Source organism: Pogoniulus pusillus, chromosome 1 (genome assembly GCF_015220805.1).
Source record: "Pogoniulus pusillus isolate bPogPus1 chromosome 1, bPogPus1.pri, whole genome shotgun sequence".
Taxonomy (NCBI): Eukaryota; Metazoa; Chordata; class Aves; order Piciformes; family Lybiidae; genus Pogoniulus; species Pogoniulus pusillus.
Window position 1 is genome coordinate 16,101,138 of NC_087264.1, and position 15,874 is coordinate 16,117,011.

The window sequence follows — 15,874 nt, forward strand, 5'->3', positions numbered from 1 at the left end:
GACCTTCAAACCGTATAGGTACTCTGAGTGCTCTGTATTAGCTCCTTTGGCAAGTATCTTTTCAAATTCTAAAAATTAATTCCTGGCCATTGAAAATATTTTGTGTTTAGGCTACCTAAACACAGTTATCTACATGGAGGCACATGTGTCAGCTGTTAACCCACTTGCTGTACTACAGAAATCTAGCCAACGCAATCTAGAGCACTATTCAATTCACCCTAACCCCAGGAACAAGCAACTGCTAAGATGAATCACTTGCACAGTACCAGTGACTCCAGGCTTGATCTTTACTGAGTCTAACAAGGCCTTTGATTCTGACAGCTCAACCCATAGCCCACAGAGGAGGCTGGGTCATTTGAGATGAGAAAGCATAACCTTCCTGCCCTTCCACTGGTAATAAGTCTCCTAAACCTGTCAGTGTGTCATGCATACTCTAGGGCATCTGAAATGGCAGCAGTTCTGGGTGACTGAAGCAAACCTCAAGCCCACAGACTGACTCCTATGGGAAGACACAACAAATCTAGGTATCTCAGTTGCTAAGTAAATCTCTGGAATTTAGGAACTTGAACAGGAGCTATAGCTGGAAAAGCCATGTCATTGTCACAGTATATGCAGCACTCATGAGAAGTGGTTTATGATAGTTTCTTCCCTATAATTCACAAGGAATTGAATAGGAAAAGAGCACAGCACAAGCTCATTCTTGTATGTTCCTCAAAAGTACAAGAATATGTTGCATACTCTGTCCTCAGAACCAATCAAGCAGAAAGCCCCTTCTAATCACTTTCAAAAGAGTTACAGAACAGTGACCTTATAGCTTAAAGATCATAGAATCAACCAGGTTGGAAAAGATCTCCAAGATCATCCAGTCCAACCTAGCACCCAGCCCTATCCATTCAACTAGACCGTGGCACTAAGTGCCTCGTGCAGTCTTTTCTTGAACACTTCTAGGAACAGTGACTCCACCACCTCCCTGGGCAGCCCATTCCAATGGTCATGAGTTAGCTCACTAAGGATTTCCTGTCACACCAGGTCTGTAGCCATCTACATACACTACAGAATAATATTTGAACTTAAAGTTCACATCTCTCGGTTTCCTCATGCAGGTTCAACAAATAGCAAACTTGGCTATGCTTCAAGCTGGAGCTCGCTTGTACTGTGGTATCTCAGGACACAGATAGCATGAGCCAGTAACCTTTGGTCATTAAGATGTATTCAGACACTGTGGTGCTGACCCTCTTACTCCAAAATCACTACAATTTTAGTAAATTGAGATGTGAGGTAACAAAACACCCACAGAGCAGCAAGGAAATACACCTACACAGAAATGCAACTTCGTTTTTTAACAGCCTGTATTTGACAAAAAAAAAAATTGCTTTTTTTGTTAAGGGAATCTAAGGGGAAAAAAAACCAAAACAGTAATTTAGTAGCCTAATGTTCTGTAAAAATCAATTTTCTCAAACTATTTTCCTAAAAAGTCTGGACAGTCTTATTACCCACATGAACTCTGTGCATTTAGTCTTAATTTCTCCACTACAGCATTTTTATAGGAATTGACCATAACAAATGTGATTATGGATGTAAGTTTACACAAGTATAGTTCCCAACATAGCTTATCCACTTGGTGGTCAGCTATTAGATTAGATACTTCTAGGAAATGGGGTAGGTGTTTGAGCTTCTTCCCAACATGCCTCTTGTGTGTATGTTTCTTGTCAGGCAAAAACTGCAGTGTCCACTGAGAGAAATGCAGCAGATGCTTGACTGCATTTCTTTTCCTGCTTGGCTGCAGCCTCTGCTCTGAGAAGTAAACAATCCACTCAATAAGTGCTGCAAACTCTCACCATGGGTTGTATCATTCAGTTACTGCCTCGTTCTTTTTCCCTAAACAGCTTTGTACAAATTCCCTTACCAATCTATATACTGCTGAATTTTTATTCACCTCTCTGCCTCCTCTTCAGGCACACACTTCTTTTTTGCTCCCAGACCTGTTTTCCCTCTTTTCCAAAATACATAGGATTGTTTTACTGCTTTTGTAAGGCACTTATTCTTGGAATTAGTTCCTGATTTTTGACTAAGGAATGACATGCTCCATGAAGCACTCGGTCTATAAATCAGACAGGGATAGAAAAAAAAACTCTGATGTCTCCCTTTTTCAGAATCGAAGGAGCAGCTGATGTCAGAAAGCAAAATAGAAAAGAAAAGGACTTTAAAACAATATGGTTGAAGAGGACACTGCCTTTTAGGCTCCATGTCCAATTCATCTCAGTGCACATGCAGTGTCAGGACTACAAAGTAAGACTAATGAGCATGGCAAAACCATACGCACTAATTCATCATCATAACAAGGCATAGCACAATTAGCAGGAATTTCCTGTAGGCTTAACAAAATTACACAGAAACAAATTGTTTCATTTGCTCAGGCAGAAGTGCAAGAATGCTGGACAAAAAGCAGAAAGGGATTGTTGGCACCTATATAGACAATAATCTTTTTAGGATATGACAAATGTATGATTTGGCTGTCTTTGTACATTGAAATTGCATCCATTGCATGAACAAAGAGGTCTCTATGCTCTGCAACAGGACATGTAATAGAAAACACAGAAAGAGGCAGTTGGCTTCAAGGGTGAAGTTAATGGACTGTCATGGACTGAGTTGAACCTGCTGCTGTATTCATACCATGCCACAATCATGCCAGCTTCAGAATTGAAAGTGCTAACTGGAGCAAAGTATTATGGGACTTGAAGTTCAGATTGCAATATGGGAGGCTTCCTGTTCTTGCTTCTGGTTTCTGGCTTCTTGAGTATGGTGCTTTTTCTGCAGGCATGGCAGCAGAATGGCTGGGTGTCAGGTAGCTGCTGGTTTGGGCTTTCTATTTTATGCTGGCTTTTCCCTGTATTTCACTCCACTGCTTCTGCTTATTAGATTATTAGCTGAGGTGATTATGCTTTGTGCTCATGATATCTCATGTTATATTAAACTCTTAATCTTTTTATCTCAAACCTGAGTTTTGTGTGTTACTCTTCCCCTCACTTAAGTGTTGGGGGAGCTGGCAGGTTAGCCCTTGCACTAAACCATTACATGGACATAACCACAACTTTTTTTCATTCTTACCAAAGATTTTAATGAAGCAATAGCTCTCAAGACTGGAAGGAAAGGAAACCTTTAATTAGTTGGAATTTACTTACTTCAAATTAAAAAAAAAGTCTCTGCTTGGTGTTTCTTCCTGAGAAAAGACTAACATCAGCATCATCTTGTGAATAATTGGATTTGGTCCTGTTCCTACTTTTCAGCTACCTGGAGTACAGTTTAGGCTGCTGTTGATTTGACTTTCCTCTCAGAGGACCACTCTTCTGTAGGAGAATTAAAGCTATGCAATGCTTACACTGACATTTCTTGCACTTCTGATAGCAGAGAATAAGACCCGTTCTGAGTAAGCACTACTTGTAGCTACTGGGGGTTCACATGCCTGAGAGAAATAATATAAAAGGCAAAGTTACCACTGAAAAGAGCAGAGAGATTGCATTTGCTTTCACAGATCTCTATTGTCTTTCAGTGATCATGCCACTTAGGTAAAGAGGGACTTTGAGAGCAAAAGTCTAATTAAAATAAGAGGGCATTATATAACTATGCTTGGGAAGCAAGTTTGCTGCAATATTCCTTAGTGACTAGAAGCTGCCTTTCTTTAAAGCATTTATACAGCTCAGCTCTAGCTATTTAATGGTTAGGAGATGATAAGAAAATAAATTAGATTTTGTTACACAGTGGTCAAATTAATTTCAGAGGTATATGTAACTCTCAGCACTCAGATTCGTAACCACATCATGACCCATATCAACATTAAAGTCTGAATTTTCAACATACATCACACAATGGCTTTTTGGAAAACATCATTATGCTGCAGAAATGTTCTGTATAGAAATGTCATGTTTCAGGAAAGGCCTTAGCTCCCACCATGTTATCCATCATGGTTAGAGGTGCACTACTGAGGCTTTAGGGATGTGTCTGGCTCAGGGAGCAGATTTACCCCTTGGTCTAGATTTTGTTGGGTTTAATTGATTTGTTTCTGTAATTTTCATGTTTTTCTTCCTCACCTCATTTACTTTATTGATCGTCCTTCTGTTTCTCACTTTCCTGCTTACTTCTAGATTAGCACCGGGGTGAGAACTCCCCTGGGAAACACCCCGGGGCGGGGGGGGGGGGGGGGGGGGGGGGGGGGGAGGGGTGTGGTGGTGGTGTAAAACAGCCAGACTTGGCGAAGAGAAGATACTCCTGTCACAGGCAGTGGAAAATTTCTGGGAGAGTCCATCTTGGGTATCACAGATACGGTGATATACGTGTCATGCTACTGCAGAGTCCAGGTAGTGCTACAGCCACTATGAACTGCTAGCACCTCTCTAAATTATACCCATGAAGGGACTATGTCAAATGCAAAGATACTTGAGCTTGCTCACTGTGTCTCAGTCTCATTTACAAGCACTACTTCCTTAAGGGGTGCTGCACAGAATTCAGGTGGTCTCCAGCAAGAAGGAGCCTGCTGGAATCAATAAACACCTTACAGGTGAAAATATATCAACCATTTAAAACCAGCCTGAAGTTAATTTCGCTGGATGGGTGAATTCTTACCAACCATGTATGAATCTACTTTTTTAAATGCAAACAACTTTCAAGAAAGATTCTACTATACTTCAAGATAATTTCTGTTGTCTTCTCTACATCATTTTTGTGATGATTTAGTCATGAATTATGTGGTGCATGTATAATGCTCTTTTGTGACTATAACTAAATTGCTATTTTCATACGTTCTTCCTCTCTCTCACTCTTGCTTTATTTATGTTGTAAAGTAACTTAACAATCTGTACCCTCACTCATATGAACAGAAATGTTTTTGAGAAAATATTTCTGCCTCCTTTTGCCAGCTGACTCCCAGCTCATGCAGACTAAGGCAATGGCTAAGTGAAAGTACCCATCCTTTGCTTCCAGTTGTTAAAGAGCTCTCTTTCCCAGGAATTCTGATGCATCTCAGGCACTCATCAAAACAGCAACTCATCAAGAGCTGTTCATGAAAATACTTAAAAAATATTTGGTCTTGCATTTCTGATGGACATCAATGAGTGTGTGAACTCTTCAAGTTACTGGTTAGTCAGTAAGGCACACAGCAAGCATTCAGTTCAAACAAGCAACAAGAGAGCTCATATCTTTACAGTATCTTTAAACACCACCACAGATTCACAGGGTGACTAATTACTGAGTTTCACCAACAGCACTCAAAAGTGAGATGCAGCACTATTAAACTACATTCCAGATATGAACAGAGGAAGAGAGCTCCTGACAGAAACTGATTGTGGATGGAAGGGATATAATTTGTTAGAGCATTAATGTAATTAGTGTTAGAACACTAATTATTCTTAATCTGACTGAAGACTCAGAAAAATCTATTTAATTTCATCACTTAGATAGAAGAAATGAGACCAAAGCTATAACATCCCATAATTCTGACTGTGAGATAAGAACATATATAACATGCACAGAAAACCTCCAGGAAAGAAATGGTGGACAACCGAGGAGAGAAGAAAGTGACAGCAAAAGGCATGCAATGAAGAGACTTCAGGGTTGCCTTGCATTTCAGTAGTTGTTCAGTAGTAGCTTGTTATTGTTTGCCAGCTCCAAATCTGTCTAAACGATAGTCTGGCAATACAGGAGAGGAAAATGTGACTACCAGGAGCAAGCACAGATTGAGCACTTCTTTTCCACTTCTATGCACAAGTGTCCCTACAATGCAAAATCCAGAATGAAAACAGGAAGTTCTATGCAAATAGATGTATGAGATGAATAACTATTTTGAGCCTATACAGCTAGGGCTGGCACTAGGACATTTTATCATCCCATAACAAGAAACACAGTCCAAAAAGATTTCAGTCTGCCTCTCTGTGAAAGCAGGACCATTCTCAAAATCCTCTGAGCAGCAGCTTCTTGCTTATCTGTAAATGCATAAAGTAATGGCTTTTCCATTCCTTGCCTTGAAATATATCCAAGCTTAAGATTCAGTACTCAGTGGCTTTTATTGTTCTCTATTTATAAATTCTACATATTCAACAGAAAACCACAATTTACATTAGCTGGTCATGTACCAGAGTGTGCTCAATCAGTAAAAACATTTTCTTATCTACATTTAGGAGCTATATGGATGCAACCTTGCTGCCAGAAAAGGCCTTGGTCTTCTACATCACAGCCTGATTGCCTGTTCTTTTATCCTATTACTCCTACAGAAAGCACCCCAAGCAATATTTCTAGATTGACTCTTCCTCCTTGCTGTCAAGGTTGCCTACGGATATTGGTAGATATTTACCTATCCTTAGTCAGGAAAATGAAAGACATTTCATTTCTTTTGTACTTCCTCATCAATGTTTCCTTCTGAATTGCCTTCAGTTCACTGCACTGTTAATTAGATTTTATGCATTACCAAAGATGGATGCATAGCAGCAGTGACCTAAGTGATTTCTCTATAGCTTGTTTCAGTTTCCATTCATTAGACACTTCAACCTGTATTAGTCAAGTTGTTTCCCCCTTGTAAGACTTCAACATTTACATAATATCTTCCATTCTAAAGTAAAAAAGGACAAAGCAGCTAAGGAAGTAAAGGTCCAAATACTAATATTAGTCTTTGCCTGAAATACTCACATTTGACAGGACAATATACCATTTTCTGAGTGTTTGTCAATATAGTATTTTCCACATGTCATTTGGAATACTAATCAAGAATACCTGAGCCTTGCCTTTAATACCAAAACAATGTGACTTTAGTTGTATGGAGGTATTGCTTTAATCCAAAGTTTCATACTAAGAAGCAAAAATAAAGAATCCTAAACCTACACTACCTATGTAGAAAAGCCATATGGCACTGCAGCAAGGACTTCTTCAACAGTACACAGCTTTTCATTAACATTTTAAGGACATATTTGCAGCTCACATACACTTTCCATTTTTATCACCTACATATTGAAGATAATTTGTAGTAGTTAACAGTATCTGAAACTCTTTGAATTAAAAAGAACTTGACTATAAAATTATTTAGCTACATAATAACAGAGTAAATCTGACTTACACAAATGTTGAGTCATTTAGAAGTTTAAAGCAGAGTTTTCCCAACCTTGTTGCCTATAGAATCCTGCCAGTGTTCTGCAGCTGGAAGTTTATAGCTGTATGATTACATGGTGCTCATTCCCTATGGACAATGGGGAAAGATGAAATTAATGGAAAAAAAAAACACTGACCGAGAAAAACACTTAAGAGAAGACACTTACTTGGGCCCCAAGACATCTCACAGGCCAACATAACCACATAGCCATCAGTCAAAAAGAAGAGTAACACCAGTCAACAGTTCTAAGCAAAATAAATGTTGTGGGTTCTTTTCAGACAATTTTGACCCCATTTGAGGACAGCCCCAAGTATCTCTTAATGACTCTCTCTCTCTATATATATATATATAAGACTTTTGGACTTGGTTTTGTTATAACTGCCTCTGTGATTTCCGCAATATCCCTTTATTTTCTCTCCTTGTCTCCTCAACTTATTTTATGTCTGTCATGGTTTAGGCTCAGACAGCAACTGAACACCACATTGCTGCTCACTCACTCCTCTTTTGCCCCAATGGGACAGGAAGGTGAATTGGAAGAAAAAGTTTAAACCTTTTTAAAAGCTTTCCTTATCTCAACCACTCAATTTGTGACTTGCATAGCTTCCCTGGACACTTCTCCACCCTTCCCTTATATCATAGAATCATCATGGAATGGCCTAGGTTGGAAGGGACCTTACAGATCACCTACTCCAACCTCCACACCATGGCCAGAGATGCCTCTCAACTAGACTCAGTTGCTCAAAGCCTCATCCAGCCTGACCTTGAACATCCCCAAGGAGGAGGCAGCCACAATCTTCCTGGGAAACCTGTTCCAGAGTCCCATGACCCTCGTGCTGGTGATCTTTTTCCTAAGATCCAGTCTAACACCGCTTTCTCTCAGCTGAAAACCATTCCTGCTTATACTGTTGCAAGACACCCTCGTGAAAATTCTCTCTCCAGCCTTCCTGTAGGATCCCTTCATGTACTGGAAGGCAACTATATACTGTGCATGAGGTCAGTATTGTCCCAAATAACATACTAGCTGGTTCAGTTCAGCTATCCTGGCTGTGGCTCCTCCTGGCTCCTTGTGGAAACAACAGTATCACAGTATCACCAAGGTTGGAAGAGACCTCACAGATCATCAAGTCCAACCCTTCACCACAGTGCCCAAGGCTAGACCATGGCACCAAGTGCCACATCCAACCTTGCCTTGAACTGCCCCAGGGACGACGACTCCACCACCTCCCCAGGCAGCCCATTCCAGTGTCCAATGACTCTCTCAGTGAAGAACTTTCTCCTCACCTCGAGCCAAAATTTCCCCTGGCGCAGCCTGAGGCTGTGTCCTCTTGTTCTGGAGCTGGCCACCTGAGAGAAGAGAACAACCTCCCCCTGGCCACAACCACCCTTCAGGTAGTTGTAGACAGCAATAAGGTCACCCCTGAGCCTCCTCTTCTCCAGACTAAACAACCCCAGCTCCCTCAGCCTCTCCTCGTAGGGCTTGTGCTCGAGGCCTCTCACCAGCCTCGTCGCCCTTCTCTGGACACGCTCAAGCATCTCAGTGTCCTTCCTAAACTGGGGGGCCCAGAACTGAACACAGTACTCAAGATGTGGTCTGACCAGTGCAGAGTACAGGGGTAGAATGACCTCCCTGCTCCTGCTGACCACACCATTCCTGATGCAGGCCAGGATGCCACTGGCTCTCTTGGCCACCTGGGCACACTGCTGGCTCATGTTCAGGCGGGTATCAATCAGTACCCCCAGATCCCTCTCTGTCTGGCTGCTCTCCAGCCACTCCGACCCCAGCCTGTATCTCTGCATGGGGTTGTTGTGGCCAAAGTGCAGCACCCTGCACTTCGAGCTACTGAATGCCATCCCATTGGCCTCTGCCCATCTGTACAGGCGGTCAAGGTCCCGCTGGAGAGCCCTTCTGCCCTCCAACTCAGTCACATCTGCCCCCAGCTTAGTGTCATCTGCAAACTTGCTGATGACTGACTCGATGCCCTCATCCAGATCATCTATGAAGATGTTAAAGAGGATGGGGCCCAGCACTGAGCCCTGAGGGACACCACTAGTGACTGGCCGCCAGCTGGATGTGGCACCATTCACCACCACTCTCTGGGTCCGGCCCTCCAGCCAGTTCCTAACCCAGCACAGAGTGTTACCATCCAAGCCACGGGCTGACAGCTTAGCCAGCAGTTTGCTGTGGGGGACAGTGTCAAAGGCTTTGCTGAAGTCCAGATAGACTACATCCACAGGCCTCCCCACATCCACCAAGCGGGTCACCTGATCATAGAAGGAGATCAGGTTAGAAAGGCAGGATCTGCCCTTCCTAAACCCATGCTGGCTGGACCTGAGATCTTTGCCATCCCTCAGGTGCGCAGCTATTGGCCCCAAGAGAACCTGCTCCATCAGTTTCCCTGGCACTGAGGTCAGGCTGACAGGTCTGTAGTTCCCAGGTTCCTCCATCCGACCCTTCTTGTGGATGGGGACCACGTTGGCCATTTTCCAGTCACCTGGGACCTCTCCGGTGAGCCAGGACTGCTGGAAAATGATGGAGAGAGGCTTGGCCAACTCAGCTGCCAGCTCTCTCAGCACCCTGGGATGGATCCCATCTGGTCCCATGGACTTGTGGGTGTCCAGATGACTCAGCAGGTCCTGAACTAATTCTTCATGAATTTCCAGGGGAACACACCGCTCCCTGACCCCATCCCCCAGTTCAAGAGGCCATTTGCCTCCTCCTCCTCCCTCCTTACTGTTGAAAACTGAGGCGAAGAAGGCATTCAGGACCTCTGCCTTTGCTTCATCATCAGTTATAGTGTTCCCCTCCTGATCCAGTAAGCAGTGGAGGCTCTTCTTGCCCTTCCTTTTAGCATTGATAAATTTATAAAAGTGTTTTTTGTTAACTTTCACGGAAGTGGCCAGCCTAAGTTCTAGCTGAGCCTTAGCCTCTCTAATTTTTCTCCTACATAGTCTGGCTACCTCCTTAAACACATCAGGAGAAGCCTTCCCCTCCTTCCAGAGGCGATACACCCTCTTTTTCTCCCCCACTTCCTTCAGGAGCTCTTTGCTCATCCAGGCTGGTCGCCTCCCCCTGCGGCTCATCTTTCGGCACGTGGGAACTGCCAGTTCCTGTGCCTTCAAGAGCTCCTGTTTAAAGTATGTCCAACCATCCTGCACCCCTTTGTCCTCAAGGACTGCTGCCCAGGGGACATTGGAAATAAGTTCCTTGAGCAAATTGAAGTTTGCCCTCCTAAAGTCCAAGGTGTAGGTTTTGTTGAAGTGCCTCCCTACCTCCCTGTATATTGAAAACTCCACTAACTCGTGATCACTACACCCCAGGCAGCCTCCCACTATCACATCTCCTACCAGCCCTTCTCTGTTGGAGAGCAGCAGGTCAAGCTGAGCTTGACCCCTAGTAGGCTCGCTTAACAGTTGGGTCATGAAGCTGTCCTCCATGCACTCCAGAAATCTCCTGGACTGCCTCCTCTCTGCTGAATTAAGTTCCCAGCAGATATCTGGCAGGTTAAAGTCACCCACAAGGACAAGATCTGAAGATCTTGAGACAGCCTCCAACTGTTTGTAAAATATCTCATCTGTTTCCTCATCCTGGTTGGGTGGTCTGTAACAGACTCCAACCAGGATGTCAGATTTATTAGTCCTCCCTCTGATTTTAATCCACAAGGTCTCTACCCCTTCATCCCTCACTTCAAGCTCAATGGCATGGAGTGACTCCCTAATATACAGAATATACAGCTCCCTATGCTAGCCAAACCTAAGACAATGTCATTAGTTCTAATCCCCATCCTAATAAGCTCACATGAAGAGCCACACATGAAAACGATACAGAATAAATATATAATACTACACAGAAATGGACTTGCCAATTGCTGGTCTCAAAAACACATTTCAAATCACCTTCTTTTTCCTTCTAGCCAGTGATGGCTAAAATCAATTTCAGGAATACATTCAAGGATGCTTGCTTATTAAGGGATACAAACTTTTCAATACCGCAAAATGGAGACTCATTTGCTAAAAAACACATGAGCAATTTCAGTGTTTCTCAGGTCTAATGAAAAGCTGCTCTGATTCTATTAGTTACCCAAGTATTACAACTCTCACTGCAGAATATAAAAGATTCATGTCAGCAGATACTTAAGCTCACAAAAGTAGAACAATACTTAATGGTTAGCGAAGTGCATTGGGATACTAATTAAAGAATTATTTTCTTCTGCATTAAAATGCATTTTATTTCACCCAATCCATGTGAAAACTGCAAATTATTAAGCAGGACTGCAACCCCAAAAATCAAGCAAAACTTGTGGATGTCCACATCTAGGCCTGTGCTTCATAGAGAGAAGTGGTTTCAGAAAAGCAAGAATTTTAAAAATCACTGGCTAGACCCAGCTTTACAAGCAATAATGAAAATAATAACTCTAATAAACCCAGCACATTCAATCTCTCCATAATTTTGGATACTGAAATACACTGCAGTGAGAAGCAACTTGCATGAAAGATACACTATAGTTTTTTTTTCTAATGCCTCTGCTTGGGTTTTCCTTGGTGAAACACCAATGAACATGGAAACAATAATTATATTGCCTTCCAAAATTTCTGGTATCTCTAATGCAATGCTGCACTCTCATTCTCAGAATATTTTCAACTTGATTGTGGAGCTCTTGCAGCATACTTTATACCATGCCAGACAATAACCCAAAAGAACAAACCCAGACTGTTTGGAGAGATGCTGTGATCTTCCTAGCCACATGCACATAATCAGAATTCACAGTGAGATTGTGCTAGTTTGAAGCAGGGTAGAATGTTTTGGTGAGAAGAAGTAGATTACAGGCTGTGAAAGGAAAACTATGGTGATGTCTACTTCCCTCAAAGTCTTGCTGAACAAGAAATGAAAACATTAGATAACACTCTCAACATTTTTCTCTCACTCTTGCTTGGGCTGCTGGCTGAGCAACATCTTACTCCCTAACCTCACCTTCCATTTGGACTAACCCACCTTTGCTTCTTAACTTCTTGGTCGAACTTCCATTCTTCCTTGGGACTGCAGTAAGGTTGAGAGGGGTAGGGGGAAGGTGTAGGGGTGGTTGAGAGCCCCTCCTGGGGACTCAGGTTTCTGGGAGGGGAGTTGTGTTTCTGTATTACCTTTTACCTTTTATATTTCTGTATATAACTGCATATACTGTAAATACCTGCTTATATATTGTGCTAGCTGTAAATAAACAGCTTCATTTATATTCCCAGAGCCAGCTGAGTCTAGTCTGGGTGATTTCTAAAGTATGGGGGGGCGGGGAACACCCAAACCATCACAGAGATCTACAAAATCTCTGACTTTGTAGCACTTGGGAAAGTACAAAAGTCTGGATTCAGTCATCAGTCTTTTGCCTGGCTTTACCTTATGCTTTCTATTTCCACCAGAAGTTCATAGGAAAAATGCCTCTATTTGGTCACTCCCTCTACCTGGTTTTCAGGCTGTGCTGCAGCTCTTGCCTAATGCATCAGGGTCAAGTAGGTCAAACCTTTCAAAACCAGAGTTTTCTGCCAAGTCTGGACAACATTCCTTTCAGAGCAGACAATTCCCTGTTCCCTAGCCTGTAGATTTCCTTTCTATTGCTTATCATTATGTTATTTTATGTCTAGCTTTTCTCTTTACTTACTTGTCTGGGTAATCAGTACATGCGCTCCTTCAACCTCACTACCTTTATCCCTTTTATGTGTTGTTAGCACCATCCTGTTGAGACTACTACTCCCCACTGTAATTCCAAATCTGTCTTGGTGCATATAATTCCTCCCTTCTGCCACCTCCAAATAACCAGCATATTCCAATGCTAGCCTGTGCTCCCACAAGAATCTCTGCAGTCCCACATTGAATCATGCCAGGGAAACAGTGCAGTTTAAAGCTTTGAGAGCAAAAGGCAGCAAGCCTCTTGCTTCAGCAGTGCTGTGTTTATGCCACTTTCAAGTACTTGTATTACTGTGGGATCAGTGCTAAGGACTCTATCTTCAGAAAGCATGAGCAGCCCTGAAATATGAACTATTAATAGTCTAAAAATCACTTGGAATACTGATTCTGTTAGAGAACATCGTGTTTGAAGCAAGAAAGCTTAATCCTTCTCAACTGCAGTTTATCTGCCTGCAGCCTAATTTCTGATTCTCAGGACATGTCTGGGAACCATCATAGCTGGCTAGCTCAGAACAAGTGATCTCTTCTCTGATAGCTCCTCCAAAGGGAAGAGCAATACACCCAACATCTGAGATCTCTGGTTGAACTTGACTTGAAACACCTTGGGAGCTTCTCCCATGGGTTCTCAAACTGATCAACATGTTTCACTTCCCTTATGCTGTCTCTGAGATGCAATTTTTAGACAATGTCAGACAGGCAGATAGCACAGGAAATTTGATTTTGGAGACCAGTGTGGAGACAAGATGGGTAGATAGACAGCTAGATAGATTTTTTTTAACAAACTTCATTTTTGCTCTTCAACATTTAGTCACCAAGTTTAAACAGAGACAGAAATAATTCAGACTTGGAATGTCTTTTGTTGCACAGAAGAAACATGACCATCACTCTAAATATTCTGCTCACATACAGTCATCCATATCAGGCCTTAGATTTTGGAAGACTTGCATATCAAAAAGTTAATTAACAGATATAGTCCATTTCCATATGTCTTCCTCTAAAGGTTACTGCAACAACATTTCCTGAATATCCTTTAACAATTTAATGGCAGCCTGGCAATGGTATCATGACAAATAAATTTAAGTGACATGCAAGTTGCAGTGGCAGAATACAAAGTATAATGAAACGATGTATTTCTTATGGAGATGTGACATGAAAAACATTGACCTGTGGTCCTAAGTCACTTTGATAAGACAAAAGCTTTCTCTGTAATAAAAACAAATCAGTCAATGTTCTGAAAGACTAATATAATAAACCATCAAGGAAGCCATTCAGCTGTGTTAACTCCATTTGTGAAACGGGAGTCATTATTATTCCACCTTTGTACTTAAAGTTTGGTGATAACATTAGATGCACTATGACAAAGTAGCCTCCTTGATTAATAGGAGATACCTCCAGAAATGGCAGTGGGACTCAGCTTAGAAACATATGCTACATTGCTAGTCCTATTAAACAAAGCCAGCCTGACATTAGGAACAGATATTTGGGCTTCAGGGACAGGAAGGAATATTAATTGCAGAGAAGCTGAAGATAACGCAGTAGCCCCACATGAAATATTGCTGGCTTTGACACAGTTTATATTGACAAGCAACTAAAACATGAGGCAGATGAAAGAGGGGTCAGGAGTGCAAATATTTTTCCTGAGAAAAGAAGGAGGGGGGGGGGGGGGGGAATTAAAAAGCACCTTGTGTCCATGAATTCCAAACTGATTCTCAAAAAGTGTATATTACACTGCTTTGCAAGAGAAATAAAGTCATGTCTTACCATTTCTTTTGCAAGGTAAAGAAATTTTATTTCTGTAGGTGCTATGACTGTAAGAAACCAAGAAATTTACAAGAAGTTTGTTGTGCAGGTAGAAGAGGAGGACCACTAGCTATGATTACAGAATGTACTTTTGAACTGTAAACCATCCTTCCACACACACTCAGCAGCTGAAGTGTCAGAATGATTCTTTTCTTAGTGAGCTCCAGTCTCTTTGCCATTCTGGTTTCTAAGTGAGGTGGAGTTTGGAAACATCAAGGTACCAGGGAAGATATTAATTATTTTGAATGGGAAATAACCCGCTGGGAGACCTAGGAGACCTCCTTATTAATCACTCTCTTCCTTATCCTGCAATGATTTTTGTAGACTTTACATGTTTACAACCCAATTCTGTCCTAATCTGTACCAGAATCAAACTCACTAAACCCAGACAGCATTTTGTCCAGTTGCACAACATCCAGTTAAATAAGCACATAGGCTGTCAACTAGGACTTTGTGGAACATACCACAAAAACTGTTGTGAGCCATTAGCTTGAGAAGGGGATAAATGGACACACAGAGCAAAAGAGAAGGATAGAGAAAAGGAGGTAAATGAAAGCAGCAGATTATGCAGAAAGAGCTGAAAAACACATCACAGACGAAGATAGGCAACACCTCTGAATGGCAGAAAGAGCTGAAAAATGCATCACAGATAAAGATAGGCAACACTTCTGAATGACTACCAAAATATAAGGTAGTTAGTTTATGAGTGAAAGGGTCGTATAAAATTAAAATGTTTGGAATTTCTGCTCAAATTCAGAAATGTTGCTCCTGCCGATGCAATATGAACATCTGATGATGATGGATATAATATTGAGAGATTCCACTTGAATTCAGGTCTATCAGGCACTGCACAAGCAAATTGGTAGACAACTTGATGCCCTATCAGCTAAAGATATGAAATGATAGGGGTAGACATCAAAATAGATCTGAGAAAAAAAGATTAGTCAACATCTCTGTTACTAGACCTATGTATAAAACTACATTATGAATAAGGCTACCAAGAACAGCAGCAGGTGCCATATCAAAATATATCAAGGTAAGAAAATCGAGGACTTCAGCCCCATAGAACACACATTTAAGTATCCTGGACTGTGGGAAGAAAATCCTGTCTCAGCAAAGATGAAAAAAAATTGCCATCCATCTTTAACTGATAGTGATATTTAATTGTGACTCCTCTTTAAAAGCTGAATGGCTTTGCAAGGGGAAATTTTAAACACTCTAGTATTTTTTTCCTATCACACATCTTAAAGAATAAAATGAATTTTCCA

General features: G+C 41.7%; 1 protein-coding gene across 2 annotated transcripts in view; it reads right to left on the bottom strand.

The window, feature by feature from the left end:
- The window catches only part of TUNAR (TCL1 upstream neural differentiation-associated RNA), a 142,759-nt gene that overhangs the window by 59,789 nt on the left and 67,096 nt on the right, over positions 1-15,874 (bottom strand). The window contains exon 3 of one of the 2 annotated variants that reach the window (XM_064142197.1): positions 7,100-7,219. The exons of the other annotated variant lie outside the window; for it this stretch is intronic. The gene's annotated coding sequence lies outside the window, so the exon portion shown is untranslated. The remainder of the gene's footprint in view (positions 1-7,099; positions 7,220-15,874) is intronic. 2 annotated transcript variants of the gene reach the window in all.